An 18,197-nucleotide genomic window follows, 5' to 3' on the forward strand; every position below is an offset into this window, starting at 1 on the left:
TGCCATGTGACAACAGGGGCAGAGACTGGAGGGATGTATCTACCAGCTAAGGAGCACCAAGGATTGCCAGCAACAACTGGAAGCTAGGAGAGAGGCACAGAGTAGACTTGCTCGGAGGACTCCATAATGGAAGCGACCTTGCTTACACCTTGGTTTTAGACTTCTAGTCTGCAGTTATGACAACACAAATTGCTATTGTTTTAAGCCACAAAAACCCCTAAAAAGCAACATAAAAACTAATTCTTACAAATTATTATCCTTTAAAAAGTGTGACAATTTCCTCCAACTAAAGAAATCAAGGGCATCATCAAGGAAGCTGTGATACATCAGCTGGTATTCAAAGGATGAAAGAATGTATTTCAGAAAAAATGAGAATTTAATTAAGCCAAAACTTCCAGAGCTAGCAAGTGGCCAAAAATGTGACTTACCAAAGCCTGTATTAGGGAACAGGACTACCATGGTTTACATAAATGAGGAGTTCAAGGGTGTGTCTTTCAAGTATCAGATACATCTACAAGGGGCAACCACCCAAACTGGAATTGTCCCAGTAGGTGAGTGGTCTGGGAACTGATCAGTCTCACTGTACCAGTTGTTCCAGTGAGAGGCTATGGTATGCTTCAGTTAAGTTTTTTGAAGACTCTTTTAATTCATTTGCCCATTTTGTAATGGGTGATTTACGAGCACACCTGCCCACACCATGTTGAGTGTTCAGCAGTTTTTAAACAAAAATGGCATAACCCTCACATCCCACCCTCCCTACTAACCCTATCTTGCCCCAAGCAATGTTTTTTTCCCCCTTGGATGGAAAAAAGTCCTCAAAGGGAAATATTTTGCAGATGTGGATGAGGTGGGGAAAAAAGCACTAAAAGGCATGAAAATTGTTAAGTTTAAAACCTTTCTGAGCTGTGGAAAAAATGTCTCGATAGGTGGATTGCATCAGATGGAGAGTACTTTGAAGGTACTGAAGTTTAAACATGTAAGAATAAATACACAATCTTTTATAAATCACTTCTGGGTTTTGTGTTCCCTTTTTGTATATTCCAAGATAAATGATATCATCAAGGCTCTCTCTATTCCTTGACTCATTATCTCTGCTCCTTTATGAGTGGTGATTTAATTTTTTTCTGCTACAGGTATCTCTAAGCCAACATCTTTAAACCTTAGCAATTGCAGATACGAGGCCATCATCCTCTTTCCTTGCCTCTCTGGGTCCCTTAACATACATATATCAGAAATAATGAAGGATTCCACCATTTCTTTGTACATTACTTACAACAATCTTTGTGAAGTGAAAAATAAATGGGTTGTGATGCTTGGCCAGGTCTGATCTGTACTGTAGTGGTCAGAGAGGGAGTGGTGCACTGTGGCTAATGCTCCCTTTAGACCTGCGAAATAGGGGGAGAGGTTGCTCTCTAGTAGGAGGCTGATTCTGGGTGGACAAAAAAGACTTATACACTACACTTGTTGCCCTGGAGAGCTGAGGAGAAAAATGGGAAAAAAAATCCTTAAAGTGTTTTTCCTCTTATTACATGTAAAAGTACATACTGTCATGAAAGTGCTTGACAAATATGTACTAACTTTAAAAGAAACATCCTAATGATTCCTCAAATGTCAGGCCTTCAATAACATTTCATTACTTAGCCCCACTAAAACAAAATATTTAGGAATTATATTTCCAAACGTATCCCTCACCCCATCAGCAAACACAAACATGCGCTTCAGAAGTAAAAGGTCAGTTTGAACTCAGTGTCAAATAAAGATGTTGAAAATACTAAAAAATGATAAGATAATTATGAGAGTTTTTGAGTATGGGCTATTAAACTATATAAGAAATTGATTCAAGATTTGTAAAAGAGTTTCCATGAATTAAAAGTAAACTTTAACCATCTTTTTTAATATAACCGTGATATCTATAAGGAAAGTAAAATCGGTCTGTAGTAGTTTATCCACAGTTTACCATGGGGTAAACTCTCAGCAGCCACAGTATCTAGAATGAAGAAAGAAAACAAAGTCCTTCAAGAGATTAAGCTGACATCCCTAGACTTATGCTCTTTGGCAGCAGGACGGCCTTATCTTATTTCATGATTTATATTAATGTCACTCACAAATTTAACTAAGCTAGTTATATGGATTCCTGGAATAACTGAATAGACACAATAGATGAGAAAGCAAACTCTCAAGGGACAGGTTTAATGATAAGTGAAAGGAAGGACAAAAGAAAACCCAATGATGCGAGACTTAAAAGAGAATATAAAAAGGTAAAGTGGTCTGAGGGTGAAAGGATAGCACCCAAACGAATGGGTGAAAAGACACCCTCTAAATGACCATGTTTCCTTTGTATGAAAGATACACACCAAGGCTCTGGTATTTAACTGTTCATTGTTTGAGCATCCTTCTCTGTTGTTTTCCCTCTATAGAGGTTTAAATTAAAAGAGGTTCTTACGAGATATTCCACTTCTAGATATTTAATTGAAGGAAATAAAAACATTTGTTCACACCAAAGACTTGCAAATGAATGCTCATAGCACCTTTATTCACAATAGCCCCAAATTAGAAACAACCTCAGTGTCCATCAATGGGTGAATGGGTAAGTAAAATATGGCATATTGCTATAGAAAAACCTATTCATTGATAAAAAGGGAACAAATTGCCAATACATCTAAAAGCATAGATGAATCTCAAAATCATTGTACTGGACAAAGAAGGTAGACACAGGTGAATATATACAGTGGGATTTCATTGACATAAAAATTGAGAAAACACAAACTGATCCAGTGTTAAGAAACCAGTAGTTGTCTGAGGGCAGAGTGAAGGAAAGAGGGGCTGCAAAAGGACCAAATTCATATTTCGGATTTCACATTCATGTGCTTAATCCATTTCAGTTAAATCTTTGTGTACAGTATGTGGTGAAGATTGATACTCATTTTTCCCCACTTAAACATTCAGTTATTTGAGTGACATTTGTTTAACAGTCTCTTTCCCCATTCAATTATATTGGCATCTTCATCCAAAATTTACCATTTATGAGCCCATTACAGATACCCTCTATTCTTTTCCATCAATCTTTCTGCTAGGATCACACTGACTTGCCTTAGTTTTACAAGGAGGCTTTTTTAAAACAGTAAGTCCTAAAACTGAGTTGTATGAATCTTCATCTTTGCTTCTCCTTTTTTAGATTCTTTAACTAATACAATAAGGATCATTTGAATTTTTATATACATTTTAGAATCTACTTGTCAATGTCTTTACTAAAAACGCTTGCTACAATTTCTATTGTGATTTAGCTCAATCTTCAGGTCAATTTGGGAAAAAACATTTTAACAAACTCTAACCTTCCAATAACCAAACATGGTATATCTGTGCATTTACTTAGAAATTTTCTTAAATTTGTTTCAGCAATGTTTTGTAGATTTTATTGTATATGTCTTTCACATATTATGTTAAATTTATACCTATTTTATGTTTTTGATGCTATTGGAGTAAATTTTATTTTTTCTTTTGTTTTCCAATTGTTATTTTATGGAAATGATAGTAAATTTTGTACATGGACCTTACATTCTGACCTTACTAAATTCATTTATTTGTGTTAGCTGCCTTTTTGTAAATGCCTTATAATGTTCTACATGTATAATTATGTCATCTGCAAATAAAACAGTTTTTATTTGCTTTTCATTAGGTGTGCCTTTATTTCTTTTTCTTGCCTTATTCATCTGGTTAAAACCTGGTAAAATGTCAAATAGAAGTTGTGAGAGAGAACATCTGCCTCGTCTCTGATCTTAGGAGTAAAGCATTCTTTTCTAGTACGGTGATAATACTGGGCGGTTTTGGACGCCTTTTATCCAAGTAAATAAGCTGTTTTTAGTCATAATTTTTAAAGTGTTTTTATACTAAATGAATGTTAAGTTTTATCAAATGTTTTTTCTGTGTCTATTGAGGTGATTACACAATTTTTCTTCATTTTGTTAATCTGGTAAACTACATTGATTGATGTTGAATACTAAACCAATCTTGCGATTCTAATATAAACCACACTTGCTCATGATATGTTAGAATTTTTATATACTGTTTGATTCCATTTATAATATTTTGTTAAGGATTCATATGAGCTTTTAAAACTCTGTAATATCAAATTATACTAGCAATCACATGAGACAGCCTATTGCATTCTTCATTGTGATACAATTGTAGTGTCCAGTGTTTTTGATGTGACAAAGGCAACATTGAATTAAAGATTCATTTGGTTTAAGTTTAGTGGCAAATATTTTTGTAGCTTACTTTCATGTATAGCTACAGTATTGTAAACTCTCCTAATGTAGGAATATTCCTCTATCCATTGTATCAACATACCCAACTTTGTGACCTGAAAGTACAGGGCCAAAAGCCTATTACAATGTGATCTTACTCTAACATGGGTAAAATGGGCACAGTGAAGGAGAAAGGGTTTGAAATGCATGGGTATAGAAATAATGTGTGGAAATTTTTCCAAAGAGAAATATTTAGCTAACAAAAACTTCTTCTTCTCCCATTCCCCCTCCACCTTTCCTCCCTCTCCCATTACCCTATCTCTCCCCTCCCACTCCCTCTATTTGCAGCCAACTGAGTAGTTTGGCTCTCCTGACACCTCCAGAGCTTAACAAGGTATTTTGTGAAAGACAATTCCCTTCCAGAGAGTAAATTTTTAGAAGGAAGTTTAAAAACAATAAATAGAAACTATGTGTATAAATAACTATTTTTTCTATTTATCGTTTTCAAACTTCATTCTAAGCTAACACTGGAAACTACAGAAACCTCGGGCATTGGCAGTGGAAGAAAACTTTGCATTTCGCAATGATCCATGGGGAAGCGGGTGGTACTTCAGGAGGATCCTGTAAGAGACATACAGTCATGACAAGCCAGGAGGCCAGAAATGCTATGACTTACAAATGGCTCATTACATGCAAAGGGAGGATAAATTAAAACAACATTTCAAGGATGTTAAAAAGTTGTATGTGTCTGTGTTTTGTTTATCGTTGGTCCATTAATTCTACTCAGAAATTTTTCTTGTGAAAATAATCAGTCAAGTCCAGGACGTTCTTGCAGCATTGCTTATAACCAAAGAAAAAATTGGCAATAACAAAGATTACATTGATTAAATAAATAATTATATTTTAATACAATTTAAAAAATAAAAACAATATACAGTTTCTACACATTTTACATTTCAATTTGAGTATGAAAACAAATGTACATGAAGCTTACAAAGTAATGAACTATATATAGTGATTTAAAAATCTAGTTTTTGAATCATACAGATCTGAGTGGAAATCATATTTGTTATCCTAATTACATGGTATCAAACATGTTTCCATGAACTTTGGTCTTCTCTATAAAATGAAGATAAAATATTAATCTCTCAAATTTTATTTAAGGAATATAAATTTCATTTATCACTGTGCTTTGAAATATGCTAGCTATATTAAATTATAATGATCACAATCCCCTTTTCACTCCCTTTCCATGAAGTGTGTTTTCTGATATAGCTAACTTGTTTTGCTAGTAGGTAGAAGATGACAATAGAAATGAAGAAGACAAATTTCAGAAAGTGTGGAAAGACTCAGAGAAAGACTTTAAAAAAAGGAGGAAAAAAATGTGCCCATAATAAAGTTGATTTGTAAGAGGTAGGAATGATGGACAAGTAGGATTCTTAGAAAGTTTGTGTTTAGTGTACTATCTAATCCCTTTCTCCATGTCCTTCAAGGGACCCTTAGTAAAGATTTATATTTCTTTTCAATGATTTATAAGATTTGTGTTTATTTTTAATGTGACTTTGTCATAAGACACATTAAGGCAGAAACAGGAAAGTGTAAATGTATTTAATTTACAACCATAATCAAGTTTACTAAAACCAAAATATCAGAGTAGAGCAGGTGAAGAAAAAAACAAATTGGGGAAATCAGAGAAAAGTGGCTTGAATATATGGACCTTCAATATATCAAAGAAATAGTAGTATTAAAAGACATTTAATCAGGTAAAATATCTGGGAACAGATCCTAGACAGTTTTAAAGGCAAAGGTTAGTTGTTAAAAAGCCACAGCTATCATGTTTGGATACTTTATTTCATGTTAATTCCAGAGTGTCTCTTGAGATGTTTAGAAACTCAAGATTCTTTAGGAAGCTATCAAAAGAACAGAAAACAAAATACCAGCCACCAATTATTTTTTAACAAGATAAACTGTGTCCAGAGGGAATATACAAACTTTAAAATCCTGTCTCCAGAGAGTTTAGTGCTTTCATGTTTTTCAGTGACACACTGGGAAGCTTTCACTGGTAAGTATACCCAAGTCTCTAAAATGAATCAGGGTTGTTTACAAAATCAGATCCAGTGTCCAGATATCGGACACGCTGAACTTGTGGACTGTAGTCACTGCACCATGGTTCCCACTTCACTGGATGTTAATGTTATTATAAAACCTACATGTTATTTTTTTTAGGGGGTGGGGGGTAAGCTTACTTTCATATAGACAGAACATTCAAAAGAAATGAAAATACATGAGAACTAAGAATGACAAATACCAGTTTTTAGCACCCATTGTATGCTAGTTATTTTATATACTCTATTTCCGAGAGTCACAGAACATGACTATAATTTCAATATTATAAATGGAAATTAAGTTCAGTTTATTTTAAATAGAGGAAAAACAATGTATGCAAGGTTACGTGGGTTGGTGAGATAATAATGAATTTGGATCTGTTTGAGTCCAAATCCTGTGTCCTTCTCAGCTACCAGCTATAGGTGTAGTTAGTGTAGTGGATTCTTTTCAGAGAGTCTAGCTCACAAAGACCCTGTAATTGCTTTCCCCTCACTCCTTTCACACACGTTCTTAGCTGATCTCAGCTGGTTCTTCTGGAAGTCAGTTTTTTTAGACCATGACTTACTTCACTACTTCATGTGCACGACTTTTCTCCTTCCTGGCCCAAGTTTATTGGTTCAAGAGTCATTGGACTAATTGGAGTCCCTTCTCTGGCTTTTTGAAATTAATGAAAAATGAGTAAAATTAAGAGGAATGTGTGTGGATCTGTAGATTAGGAAGCAGAGGATGATGAACTATAGAGAAAGGAAAAAAACATCTGTTCAGAAAAGTAGATGTGAGAAACAGAGATTTCCGCCTGGGCTCTTCAGTAGTTTCTGTCCCAGAACTCAGTCTCAGCCCTTCCTGTAGCTCAGCTATGTTCTTCCGGAGAGTTCCATGACATTCCTTCGTTCCACTATAATTTGTTCTTCTGTTTAGCTTCAGTTAGTTACAGCTACTTTTCTCTGAATGCAATCCAAGAGTTCTAATAGTGAATATACTAGAGCTGATTTTCATCAAGAGGATAAATAGGCAAAACCTCACTGGCCTAAAAGATCAAGTTGACTCCATGGGTTTATGTCTTTTTTTCTTTTTTACTAAATCTGAGTGGATCACTTACTCTGTAAGCCTCACCCACATGATGAGGACTAAACCTCTTTCTAGACAATGGTGCTTTTAAGACACCTAGATTAGTAATTCAAATGTGTCAGTATTAAGACCCATGCATACTTTGGGTAGAACAGACCTGAATTTGAATCCCAGATGCTAGCTCCCTGACTGATACTGATAAGATCATTTTAGTCTCACTAAACCTTAGATATTAAAAAATGGAGATAACACTATATATCTCAAATCATGGTATCATGAGTTAGAAACACTATATAAAATGCCTGGTGCTGGACATATAATAGTGTAATAGCCAATGAAAATTTTATACTACTCTGACTTACCATGAAATAGAATTAGAATATAAACAAACTGATAAAAATAACTCACATAATGACAGTGTCTTTATAAGCATATTGTAAGCACCAGCAAGTCCAGTCCTGATTGTACAAGAAATAGACTCAACCACAATTTTGGGTGATGCAGATCACCATGCTGCAGGAATTTGGCTGGAACCAACCATGCCCAGGATGTTGATGTTAAAGATCCATATTAGGACCAGCAAGGACACTGTCTACATGTCCATAGCCTCTCCCCATGATCTCTTTGTTTTCCTTGCCCCTCTCCCTCCTTATAAAAGCCCCTGCCTGCACTGAGATGTTAAGATGGGCTTTGAGATGAGAGTCCCTCATCTTCCAGGTTCCTGGCATGTGAATAAAACCACATCCTTTACATCAGCACCTGTCTCCCAAGAACTGGCTTGCAAAGCAGTGGGCAGCCAGACCTGCATTTGGTTACAGGAGGCACTCAATAAAAGGCATTTTTTATTACTTGCCACAATTCTGATGTTATTATTCTTTTGCTAACAAGTCACATTGCCATGTATGTAAATTGCTTAAATTGATTTTCTATATAATCTTTCTTTATAACAGAGTCTTCCCTCTTTCCTTAATTTATTGTCTTGTTTTCCCTTTCTTTTTTCTGCCTCAAACATTTTTGACTACCTGAGACACAAACTAAAAATATAGGTGCTATCATTAAGGGTTCACAGTCTAGTAAGGGAAATTTCACAGCAATACAACAGCACAGCCTGGGCAAATGCTAGGGGAAGCCCCTGTGCTAAATTGAAACAACATGGGAATATCTAACTCAAACTAAAGGTTCAGAAGAAATTACTTTCGTACCAGTTTCCTGAGTTCACTGTGGAGAGAAAACCACTCAGTAGAGCTTGTTTGATCCATACCATAGTGAATGAGAAATAAAATTATTTTCTGCTAAAGGGTTAAGATTTGGGAGTTCTTTGTTATAACAACCAACATTAATATATCAACTAACTTAGTTCTCAAGAACCACAGCCTCATATCTGAACACAAGGCCTAAGCTTATGGATACCTGTGCATAGACTCAGGAACAACTTTCCTGTACAGACTCATGATTATTGTTTGTTCTAAAGGTTGTTGATTCAATACAGCTTATCCTAATTCCTTCCTTTTGATCCATCTCAGGCTGCTTTTTCTCTCCAATATTCCTTTTCTTCCCCCAACACAGGTCTCCATGGCGATGTCTGGTTTTGTCACCTGACTCACCACACAGCATCTGTCTTGTCTGCAGGTGCTCAACTATGTTGGGAGGAAAAATAGAAGAGTCCTTATTAGCAAAAGGACAATTTTCATTCCACTTTTTCTATGTACTCCAAATCTCAACTTCTGTTTTTGTGCTTTTAATTCTCAAGGACTCCTTGGTCATGTTCACTCTGACACTGCTCTGTGGTTAGATTAGACAAGAAGACTCTTTCCTAGGAATACAGCTTTTGTTGTAGTCATAAACACTGACTTTGTGTTTCTCATTTAGTGTTTTTTAATTTCCTCTCTACCTATATTGGCACAATCTACAGTCTTAATCCTTCTTTTACTCTCTTGATCTTCTCTCTCCACCTTCCCTCCTCAAGGACACACATTATCTCTGCACCACACACAACATACCTGATGTGGTTCATCATACTATTCAAATTTCCCACAGAAACTTGTTTTCTAATGTATCCCATCTCACAGGACTTGATTTAGATCTCTCTGTACAGCTCTTTCCAGAGAACTTCTCCCTGGGGCTAGATCCCAATTCTTGAGTTACTTAAGAGTACTGCCAGGAAGCAAATTAGCTTAGAATGGTCTCAGAGGACTCCCAAATTCTACTTTTTGAATGCTTTTACTCATTAGATTGGACTGCCAGGAATGTTGCCTGGAAACATACCTGAGATAGATGGACATTTGGGACTTGGTGTTTTTGCAAGTTTGCCTATAATTATTGATTTTTTTACCTGATTCTTCTATCCTTTTTGATTTTACTGTTCACTTCCAGTAAATTCTTTACATGGAACTGTTTGCTCAGTGATGGCTTATACATGGCAGTATATGATAACTCAATTCTGAGAGAAAGTCTTGAAGTAATTTTGGAATTTTAAATCCTTCCCTACTCCAGTGCTTTAAATTTGGAGTGTAATTTTATAAAGCAGAAAAGTCAGTTAAAGTAGAGCTTTTATATAAAAGCATAATCTATGTAGTTCTAAAATACTTTTTAATTTTATTAAATTTATTGGGTTGCCTAGTTAATAAAATTAAATAGATTTCAAGTGTACAATTGTATGATACATTATCTCTATATTGTGTCATGTGATTACCATTCAAAGTCAGTCTCCTTCCATTACCATATATTTGACTCTTTGTCCTTCACTATGTCTGCTCCCCCCTTTCCCTTTGGTAACTACCATACTGTTGTCTGTGCCCATGAGTTTTATTTGTTTGTCTTGTTTGTTCCTTTGCTACTTTCAGTTTTATATCCCACATATGGTTCTTGATTTTTTGCATCTGATTTATTTTACTTAGCATGATATTCTCAGGATCCATTTATGTTTTTCAAATGGCTGTATTTCATCTTCTTATGGCTGAGTAGTATTCCATTGAATATGTATACCACATTTTATTTATCCAATCATCTGTGAAAGGACACTTTGGTTGTTTCCATGTCTTGGCCACTATAAATAATGTTGCAATGAACATAAGGTTATGTATATGTTTACAAATAAATGTTTTCAAATGTGGGGGGTAGATACCCAGAAGAGGGGAAGCTGGGTCATATGGTAATTCCATTCTAATTTTTTGAGGAAGCTCCCTACTGTTTTCTGTAGTGACTGTATCAATTTACATTCTCACCAGCAATGAATAGGGTTCTTTTTTCTCCACAACCTCTCCAACACTTCTTATTACTTGTCTTATTGATAATCACCATTCTAATAGGTATGAGATGGCATCTCATTGTAATTTTGATTTTTATTTCTATAATAGCTAGTGAAGTTGAGCATCTTTTCATTTATCTGTTAGCCATTTTTATGTTTTTGGGAGAAGTGTCTGTTCGGGTTTTTTTATTTTTTTAATTGTATCGTTTTTGTGTGGTTGAGCTTTATGAGTTCTTTATATATTTTAAATATTAACCCTTTATTGGAGGTGTTGTTTGCAAATATCCTCTCCCATTTAGTTGGTTGTTTTTTTTTTCTGGTTGATGGTTTCTTTTGCTGTGAAGCTTTTTAGTTTGCTATAATGCCATTCATTTATTTTTTATTTTACTTCCCTTGCCTTTGAGTTAAAATTTATAAAGTACTCTCTAAGGCTAAAGCTTATAAGTTTAGTACCTATGTTTTTTTTCTATGTAATTTATTGTTTCAGGTCCTATATTTAGGTCTTTGATACATTTTGAGTTAATTTTTGTGTACAGTGACATAGCAGTCTAGTCTCATTCATTTGCATGTGGCTTTCCAGTTTTCCAAGCATCGTTTATTTGAAGAGGCTTTCTTTTCTCCATTGTATGACATGTTTTTGGCTCCATTGTTGAAAATTATTTGCACATATACATGTAGGTTTATTTCTGGCTCTAAGCTCAGTTTCATTTGTATGTCTATTATCCTGTCAATACTATGCTGTTTGGCTGATTATCTTTTTGTAATATATTGTTTGGGGCTCTGTGCTTCCTGGACTTGCATGTCTATTTCCTTCACCAAATTGGGAAAGTTCTCTTTCATTATTTTTTTCAAACAGATTTCCAATTTCTTGCTCTTTCTCTTCAATTTCTCGCATGCCTGTGATGTGAATGTTGGACCTCTTGAAGTTGTACCAGAGGCTACTTATACCAAACTCATTTTTGGGGGGAGGATTCTTTTTATTTCTTGTTGTTGTGATTGATTGTTTTTGGTTCTTTATCTTCCAAAGCATTACTTGGATTCTTGTCTTCATCCACTCTACTGTCATTTCCCTGTAAATTGTTCTTTATTTCAATTAGTGTATCCCTTAATTCTGACTGGATGTTTTTTTTATGCTATTGAGGTCTTCATTAAGTTCCTTGAGCATCCATATAACCAGTGTTTTAGACTCTACATCTGACAGATTGCTTGTCTCCTTTTTATTTCATTCGTCTTCTGGAGTTTTGTTCTGTTCTTTCATTTGGGCCATGTTTCTTTGTCTCCTCATTTTGGCGGCCTCCCTGTCTTGGTAGTGTGGCCTAATGTAGTAGGCGTCTTGTAGGGTCCAGTGGCATATCTTCCCTTATCACCTAAGCTGGGTATTTGAGGTGTGCCCTTCATGTGGGCTGAGTATACCCTCCTCTTGCATTTGATCCTTGATTGTTCTTGGCAGTTCAATGGTGGACTGTACCCAGGCCAGTCAGCTGCCAGGGCTGGCTGTGACCGCTGACCACCAACCTCCACCCTCTGTGGAGGAGCAGCTGTGCCAGGACCCACTCCACAGGGCAGGACTTACTTCAATAGAGCTCTGGCACCAACTCTAACTACCCCTTGAGTATGTGTCACTTGTGGAGGTGGTTGGGTAGTGGTGCTTCAACATGGTCTGTAGCTGTCCACTGGGTGTACAGGCTCTGGGTTTTCCTGGTGGCATAGGCCAAAGTCATCCACTGCCTATGTTCTATCTGGGGCTACTTGGCATAAGCTATAAAGCTGTCTGCAGGTGGCTACTACTTGTGCTTGTCTTGGAGATGCCCAAGCATAGGTAGTCTGTGAACCATGACCAGCTGCTGCTAGTGCTGGGCTTGAGGCCATTTGACAAGAGGTACAGGGGCTAGCTGAGGCCAGCTGTTACTTGTCTGAGAGGATTTAGAAAGAGGAAGCATGAACAAAGACAAGCCATTCATATGGCAAAGCCACTGTTACCAGCTTGGTTGTGCCCATAAGTTTGATGGGACAGAGCCTCAGGGAATAGCAGTGCAGAGCAAACAGTGCAAGCCAAGTTGATGGAGTCTCAGATATGGTGCTTGCTGTTCTATGGCTCTTTAGGGAAGGGCTCAGAAAAGAAACAATGGCTTCTGCCAGCAGTTCTATCTGGCAGAAAGCTGTCCCACAGCTCTGGTCCAATGTCAGACACTTCAGTTCCTCCCCATGTGTTACTGGTGACGTTCAAGCTGCTGCCCCAGTGCTTGAGCTCATAGGGAGTGAGTCTGAGTAGTTTTGTGCATGGGCTCTTTAAGAGGAACTGCTTTAGAATCCAGCAGTTTCTTCTACTGACTCAATCCCCACTGGTTTTTACAGCCAGAAGTTATGGGGACTTATCTTCTTGGCACTGGAACACTGGACTGGGGGACCTGGTGTGGGGCTGGGACCCCTTGCTCTCAAGATATCCCTCCCAATATTTATTCAACACATGCGGGTATGGGACCATCCCATTTCATGTCTCTGCATCTCCACGTCTCCACCACTCCTACCAGTCTAGATGGATGTGGTTTCTTCTTTACTTCCTTAGTTGTAGGACTACCATTAAGCTCAATTTCTGATGGTTCTGAATATGTTTTTTGTTAGCTTAGTTGTAATTTTCATATAGTTGTGTGAGGAGGTGAGGTATGTTTACCTAGGCACCATCTTAAGACCCTATTTTCTTGCATCACCAATGTTTTGTTATGTTGTATTGTCATCCTAATTTTGTCTCCATGTATCTTTTGATCTCTCCTTTTATTTCTTCTTTGATCTAGTCATTATTTAATAGCATGCTGTTTAATCTCTGCATACTTGTGGTTTGTCCTGCCTTCTTTTTCCAGTTGATTTCCAATTTTAAAGCATCATAGTTAGAGAATATGCTTAGTATGATTTCAATCTTCTTAGATTTGTTGAGGCTAGTTTTGTGTCCCTTACATGGTCTATTGTTGAGAATGTTCCACATGCATTAAAGAAGAATGTATAATCCTGTGTTCTGGGATAAAAAGCTCTGTGAATGTTAATTATGTCACTTTGTTTTTAAGTGTCAAGACAAATATTTCCTTAATGATTTTCTGTTTGAGTGATCTGTTCATAGCTGTGAAGTGTGTATTTTGGTCACTTACTATAATTGTGTTTTGTCAGTTTGTCCCTTTAGTTCTATTAGTAGTTGCTCCCTGATTGTGTGTGTGTGTGTGTGTGTGTGTGTGTGTGTGTGTGTGGAGAGAGAGAGAGAGAGAGAGAGAGAGAGATTATATATGTATAAAGACTTAACTTATTTAGCTCTAGAGGCAGGGGAAGAAAGGAGGGAGAAAGAGAGGGAGAGAAACATGAATGTGCAAGAGAAACATCTCTCAGTTGCCTCTTGCATGCCCCCAACCAGGGACCTGGCCCACAACCCAGGCATATGCCCTGACTGGGAATTGAACTGGTGAACTTTTGGTTTTGGGGATGACACCCAACCCACTGGACGATACCAATCAGGGCAATGATTGTGCCTTCTTGATATATAGTTCTTTTTATCATTATAAAATATCCATCTTTGTCTCTTGTTACCTTTTTCATCTTAAAGTCTATTTTGTCTGATAGAGGTACAGCTACACTAGCTTTTCTTTGGATTGCATTTTCTTAGAGAATTACTTTGCACACTTTCACTTAAAGTCTATATTTTTCCTTGCATCTGAGATATGTGTCATAAAGACAGCATGTGTTTTTTTTTTTTTCATCCAATTTGCTACTCTATGCCTTTTCATTTTTGAGTTCAGTCCATTTACATTTAGGGTGATTATTGATGTATGAGGACTTCCTGCAGCCATTTAATGTTTTGTTTTCTGGTACCTCTGTGTCTCCACTGTTTCTTTTCTGTTGTGTTTGTCTGTTTTAGTTTGGTGGTGTTATATGTTTTTCCTCTATTTTCCTTTATGTATGTTAGATGTCTCAATTAGGGATTTTTGTGTAGTGATCATTAGGTTTATGCAAAAGGAAGTTTCATACATATAGTAGCCTTTTTTATGAATGCATCTTATCTCCATTTTTCTTTGTAAATACAGACCTTACTCCTTGCCTTTTAATGTTTTTCTTGTCATAAAGTATTCCTATTTATCTGTGAGTTTATTTCTGAAATATAGTAAGCTATTGTCTTCTCTCTTTTTTAGTGTTTTTACCTCCTTTTTAACCTTTATATTTATGTGAGTAATACCCTATTTTGAAAAACTTTGCAATATCCTGCTTCTGTCTGTCTGTTAGTCATCTTACTCATAGTGTTGCATCTTTTTGTCTTTTTATTTCAGGTAGAATAACCCCTTGAATATTTCCTATAATGGAGGTGTTGCGGTAATAAATTCCCTCAGCTTTTGTATGTCTGGAGAAGTCTTTATTTCTTTTTTATGTCTAACAGATAGCTTTTTTAGATATATTATTCTTGGCTGGTAATTTCTCTGTTTCAATAGTTTGAATATTTGATTCCAATATCTCCTTGTCTACAAAGTTTCTACTTAACATTCAATGATAATCTACTGGGATTTTCTAATAGGCCACCATTTTTTCTTTGGCTAACTTGGGAATTTTTGCCATTAATTTTTGACAGTTTTAATATAATGTGCCTTGGAGAAGGCTTTTTTGGATTGACATAATTAAATGTTCTGTTTGCCTCTTGGATTTGAGGATCTAGCTCTTTCCATAGGTTTTGGAATGTATAGACAACTCTTTGTTTGAATAAGCTCTCTACTTCCTTCTGGTATACCCATTAATCTTATATTATTGTTTCTGATCAAGGCAGACATTTCTCATAGAGTTCTATTATTTTTACTCTTAAGTCTCTCTTTTCTTCCATCTTTGTTATTTTTAAATTTCTTTCTTCAGTATCACTAATTCATTCCTCCATCTTATCAGCTCTACTTCCTAAACTCACTATTTCATTCTTCCTGTTTATTGAGTTGTTCAGCTCCAGAATTTCTTTTAAGTTTCAATCTTTTTAGTAAAGTATGACTTTTGTTCATTAATTTCATTTCTGAGTTCATTGAACTGCCCATGTTTTCATGTATCTCACTGAGTTTTTTCAGAACTGTAATCTTAATTTTTTGGTTATTTAAATCACATATTTGCTGTTTTAAATTTATTTTCTGGAGATTTTTAGTTTTTTTCTGAGTTGCCACATAACTTTGTTTATTCATAGTATGTGATGGATTCCTTCTCTGCCTAGGCATCTATGGGAATAAAATCTTTTTTGAGTGGCACTTCTCTAATTTAGTAGGTTGATCAGAAGTCTTTCTTTTGTTTTCCAGTAGGTGATACTGATGCACAAGTTTTTCAGTTACTCTTGCACTGCTGGATCTTTTTAGCTCTCTTCTGGGTGGTAGAAAATGCCCTATATTCCCTGGGGAAGTTGGGTGTCTCCTCTGTGACTAGGTTTCTCAGTCTCAGGGCACCACCCCTGTTGGGAAACATGATGGGCGATGGAATTCCAAGCTCATGAAAATCCCAATGCTGTACCTTGCAACCAGTGCAGCTGTGATGGGTGGGCATGGGATGAACTGGGAGAGTCTTGGTTGTGCATTTGTGGCTTTGCTATCCTCCCAGTAATGGTCATGGCTAGATATCAGTTGCCTCTCTTCTGTATCTGCCTCCTTGTCACTGGGATTAGCCAGAGAATGTGCCTCCCACTCAGGAAAAAGTGCTTCTGTCTCTCCAGTTCTCAGGGCTGCCAAAAAATGTGCCCTGTAGCCTAACACTCATTACTACAGCTCCTTCTGAACCCTGATGCTAGCTCTGGGAAGGTGAGGGGAGGCAGCCATGCTTCCTGGCATTGTTTTTCTGCCTGGCAGTTGTGGCTGCCTGACATCGTGGCAGTACCTCTGAGCTTCATTTCTGCCCATGTATCTCTCTGTTCTTCCAGGCTTCAAGGAGTGCAGGTTGCAACCTGATTCTTACCCTTTCCAAGACGCACAGTGAACTCCAGGCTGGATCTGTGGCACCCATCTTTATTATTCTCCCTCCTCTCCTCCCCAATTCACACCAATACACCCACCTTCAGGTGTTTCAATGCCTGAATTCTCAGACATGTTTGTGTGCTGAGTAAGGAATCCTTTGTTCAGTTATAGCTATTCAAATTGTTAGAACTTCAAGGGGAGAGACCAGGGGAACCTCTCATGCCACCATCCCTCTGACATCACCACAAAATATATTTTGAATTTTTATTTTTTGTTAAATTTTAAAAAATCAAAGTATTAGTAAACACATTGCAGGGAAGAAAGAAACAAATGGATTATTCAGTCTTGGCACATTATAATAAATGTTAGTATTTTTCTACTCTCTTCTAGCCATTTTTTAATTTTTTATTTTTTAGTTATAGTTGATATTCAATATTACATTAGCTTCAAGCATACAACCCAGTGATCAAACATTTATATAACTTATAAAGTGATGATCCCAATAAATCTTGTATCTATTTGACATCACACAGCATTATTGCAGTAGTATTGACTATATTCCCTATGCTGTACTTTATATCCCCATGACTATTCTCTAACTACCAATTTGTACCCAGCCATTTTTTGTAAATTAAGATGTTACAAACAGACTTATGATTATAGTATTCTTAAATTTGTTGTAGCTTATCCTACCCACTTGGGATTTTAATTATTTGACTACTTGCTTTTCAACTGGCTCACCTAAGTGCTGAATCCTCCAAAGGATGAAGTAAAAGTGCTGAAGTAAATTCTCCAAAGTGGATCTTATTAATTATTCAGTAACACCTAAGATGAAATAATTGTCAATAAAACAGCATTAGTTTATCAACTAAAGGAGTGATAGGTGATCTTTTCTACCTCCTTCGAAAAGGACCTGAGTAACAATGACCCATCAGATGCTATCGCACAAAGCTTCATCAGATCCTTAATGTAATTTATTATCATAGTCAGCTTTTTTCCTTCTTTCCTTTCTACTCTTCACTTTCTTCTCTCTCTTTCTCCCTCTCTCTCTCTCTTCTCCTTCTTTCTCTCTCCTCCTACCCCTCTCTCCTCTTTTAGGAGTAGGCATTGTACTAACAACATCTGAGGATACAAGAAGATTAAGGTAAATTTACACAAATGTTTAACTAAAAAGTACAGTATTTAAGTGAATCTAAATGAACAAGTTTAACAAAATTATTTGAAAAACTATCTACATAGCAGGGATATAAAAAATTAATTATAGCCACAGTATATCATAATATATTATGGATATTTTTTTCTAAAACCACCATTGAAAAATAGACAAAAGAAGATCATATTTATTCCAATAGTAGAAGAGAAATTTCCAAAGATGGAAGTACTGAGGGAGGAGGAACATGTCACTGTTCCTTAGTTCGTAACTAAACTTTCTGTTATCTGGAAAACTCGACTAAGCTCTTCCTTGAAGCTGCGCCTGGAGTTATCATCCTAATCATGTTTCTTTCCTGTTTAATCACCTTTGCAGAGCCCTGTCACTCATTCAGTAAAGTCCAATAACCTCAGCAGTCTTTTTCTGACCTGGCCATTTTC

This window comes from Phyllostomus hastatus, unplaced genomic scaffold (assembly GCF_019186645.2).
Source record: "Phyllostomus hastatus isolate PE091 unplaced genomic scaffold, TTU_PhHast_1.1 phas_scaffold_317, whole genome shotgun sequence".
Taxonomy (NCBI): domain Eukaryota; kingdom Metazoa; phylum Chordata; class Mammalia; order Chiroptera; family Phyllostomidae; genus Phyllostomus; species Phyllostomus hastatus.